This window comes from Orycteropus afer, unplaced genomic scaffold (assembly GCF_000298275.1).
Source record: "Orycteropus afer afer isolate SDZICR_OR568_19922 unplaced genomic scaffold, OryAfe1.0 scaffold00059, whole genome shotgun sequence".
NCBI classification, from domain to species: Eukaryota; Metazoa; Chordata; class Mammalia; order Tubulidentata; family Orycteropodidae; genus Orycteropus; species Orycteropus afer.
In genome coordinates this window covers 11,218,672-11,222,849 of record NW_006921646.1, presented here as the reverse complement: position 1 = coordinate 11,222,849, position 4,178 = coordinate 11,218,672, and positions in this window count along the sequence as shown.

Here is a 4,178-nt window from a genome sequence, read left to right as displayed (position 1 = left end):
CAAGGTTGAGGGGCTTTCACCCAGTCCCTAGAGCCTGGCACTTTGAACTTGGACTTAAAGCCTCCAGATTGTGAGAGAATAAATTCCTGTTTGTTAAGACCATCCCATTTGTGGTATATGTCTTGTCAGAGCAGCACTAGGTAACTAGAACACCAACCCTGTGTTGCCACTGGCAGATCCAGACAATATTTTGTTCTGTTATACATAATTTCACTATGAGTCAGAGCAGACTCCATGATAACTAACAACAATGGAGAAGCTATTCCCCCCATACCCCTGCCAACTCTGCTTCCTGGCCTTCTTCTTAGCTGCTTTAAAGCACACCACCCATTTCTGTGGTTTCTATACACTACAAGGACCAGATGAAGAGGATCAGGTTCCATGCTGGTGGGTTTGAACCTTCAGCCTTCTGGTTAACAGTCAAATGCCTCAGGCACTATGCCACCAGAGCTCCTAAACTAGGATCTACAACATATTTATTTCACTGGGTAAAACTATGCCACCAGTGGAGAAAGGAGATGGTGAACCAACAGCACAGTTTGAGGATTGGAGCAGATGGCCTTCAGAATCGACAGGCCTGCTCTGAGGGGTAATATGGTCACTTCTTTGTGAAGTGGGGTGTGAGAAATAGCCATAGAATGGTCACAGAAATAGCCAACTTTAGAGCTGGTGGGAAACTTAGGGAGTGCTGCCTTAGGGAATAGGCCAAGTCACTGTAGTAGAGACTCAAAACACAGTGGCTATCATAAAAGAGAAGTTTATCACTCTCTTTTGAGATAGGGTAGAGGCAGGTGTATAGCCTGGTCATCCAGAGTCCCAGGCTGGGATGCAACTCTGCCATCCACAGTATCAGCTTTCCTTTGCTGGGTCCAAGAGGGCTGCTCTCATGGTCATCAATCTTCAGCCTGTGGGAAGGAGTAGGAAGACATGGAGAGAAAGTTCCTTTCTTTCTTTTAAGGCTGTTTCAGACGTTGCTTCCATTCACATATCCACTCATATCCTATTGGCTTAAATAGGCCACAAGATCACCTCTAGTGGCAAGGGAGTCTGGGCAGTTTGTAGCTGGTCAGCTATTTAAAAAAACAGCTGTGTCTGTCAAATAGATTCCAACTCATGAAGCCCCCATGTGTGTCAGAGTAGAGCAGTACTCTATAGGGTTTTCAGTGGCTGATTTTTCAGAAGTAGATTATCAGGCCTTTTTTTTCTGAGGTACCTTTAGGTGGATCTGAACCACGAATCTCTCAGTTAGTAGCTTAACTATTTTTGCCATCCAGGGACTCCTGGGAAGCTATTAAAAAATAAAATCAGTTGCCATTGAGGTGACTGACTCATGACAACCCCATGTGTATAAGAATAAAACTGTGCTTCATAGAGTTTTCCTTGGCTGTGAGTTTTCCAAAGGAAGTCTATCACCAAACCTTTTTGTTTTTTCTTTGTTTTGAGATACCTCTGGGTGGATTAAAAAAGCCAATCTTTCAGTTAGTAACTGAGCAATTTACTGTTTGTACCACCCAAGGACATTTCCTAACTAAAAAACCAAGCCTACTGCAATCAAGTCAAGTCCAACTCATGACAACCCCCACTGGGTTTCCAAGGCAGAAAATCTTTATGGAAGTAGATTGCTACATCTTCCTTCCATGGAGTGGCTGGTGGATTTGAACTGCCAACCTTCTCATTAGCAGTCAAATGCCTTAGGCACTATGGCACCACAGCTCCTTGGACAGTTCCTAGTCATCTTTAAAAACCCAAAACCCAAGACTTCCACTAAGATGATGGAATAGACAGACAAGCTACATAGACCCTCTTCAACAAAGAAAAGAGAAACTAAATGACACAGATACAGGAGATAATTCTGGATCCCTGAGCTTTGAAAGGAAGTATACTGACATGGATTAAGCACCAACTGGTTGAAAAACCTAAACAAAAACAGGACCTAAGAATAGGATCCATTTGCCAAGGACAACGGGGACATACAGAAGGCAGACAACAAGAAAGGAGACAGGTGGTAAGTGTATAAGTACTGCCAACTAGCAAATAGAGGAGCATAGCACAGTACCCTGCTTACTTAGATAACATACAAACAAAACAAAGAAAATGAAAATCATGGGCAAGTCACTCCAACATACAGTCACCAATTAAATATAAACACAAAAAGTGACAATGACCTGGAAACAACAGAGCATCACAGTCCACACAAAGAAGCAAGACAAAGCAGGAGAAACAAGGGACCAGGATATAGACCCAAAACACATCCCTGAGAAAGACTCAGCATTGGAATTCCCTGATAAGGAATTCAAAATAATTATATTTAGGTACCTTCAATGAATTGAGAGAAAGATTAAGGAAAACACTGACAAAATTGAGGAAAACACAGAGAAAACCCTAGAACAATTTCAAAAGACAATTCAAGAGCAAAATGACAAAATAAATGAAAAATTAGAAATGATACAAAATCTACAGACAGAAATCCAGAAGATTAATGCTAAATTTTCAGAAATAGATAGCCCATTGAATGGGCAAAGGAGTAGAATTGAATCAATGGAAGACAGAATTAGTGAGACTAAAGGCAAATACCTCAATACTTCTTTAGAAAGGGATCAATCAGAAAAAAAGATCAAATCAAAATAAAGAATGCCTAAGGTCCATTTGGGATACCACCAAAATGAATAACCTATGTGTCATCGGAATTCCAGAACAGTAAGAGACAAATAAAACCACAGAGAAAATTGTCGAAGATTTGTTAGAAGAGAATTTTCCTGGTATGATGAAAGATTAAATATATCCATTCAAGAAGCCCAAAGAACCCCAAACAGGATAGAGTCCAAAAGAAAATCACCAAGACATATCATCAAACTCACCAAAACCAAAGATAAAGATTCCTGAAAGCAGCATGAGAGAATGAAAAGTTACCTACAAGGGGCAACCAATAAGACTAAGCACTGATTTCTCTGCAGAAATCGTGCAGGCGAGAAGACAATGGGATGGTATATATAAAACCCTGAAAGAAAAAAAATTTCCAACCAAGAATTATGTACCCAGCAAAATTGTCCCTCAAATATGATAGTGAAATTAAGACATTTCTAGATAAGCAAAAATTAAGGGAATTTGTTAAAACCAGACCAACCTTACAAGAGATGCTGAAAGGAGTCCTTTGGACAGAGAACCAACAACAGCCAACAACAGCTGACCATTAACATACATGATGACATAACCCAGAAACCAACCCAGTTATAGATGCATCCAAAGAAAATAAACCTACAAGATTGTAAACAGGAAACCAGAGACATTAATTGACAAATGAAGACAACTACAAACCATAAAGAGGGAAAAAATTGTGTAGTTACAGTACTACTAAATGGTAGGGAAATCAAGACAACTATGAGATAGAATGGACTGTTCCAAACTTGGGAAGAAAATTATAAATCACAGGGTAACCTCAAAGAAAAATGATAAACCTTCACATCAAAATCAAAAAGAGGACCAGCACAAATACTTACCAATAGTAAAACAATAGCAACAAAAGAAGTGATAACACGATTCATAAACAAAACAAACTCAGCACAGAAAATTATAAGGAACAAAGAAATCAACACCACGAAAAAACACATAACAAAATGACAGCAACAAATTCATACTTGTCAATAATTACATATCTGACAAGGGACTTATCTCTAAAGTTTATAGAAAACTCCAACAACTCAACAACAAAAAGATTAACAATTCAATGAAAAAATAGGTGGAAGACATAAATACACAGTTCACCAAAGAGAGTATTCAAGCAGCCAGCAAATACATGAAGAAATGCTCATGATCATTAGTCACCAGAGAGATGCAAATCAAAACAATAATGAGATACTATCTCATCCCAGCACTAATGGCAAAGTTCAACAAAACAGAAAATAACAAATGCTGGTGAGGATATGGAGAGATTGGGACTCTAATACACTGCTGGTGGGACTGGGAGATGATACAACCACTGTGGAAAATAGTATGTCGATTTCTTCAAAAGCTGGAATTAGAAATACCATTTGACCAAACAATCCCATTACTAGGTATATATCCTTAAGAAATGATAGACAGGACAAGAACAGATATATGCACACCCACGTTGATCACAGCACTATTTACAATAGATATGCAAACTATGGTACATACACACAATGGAATACTATGCAACA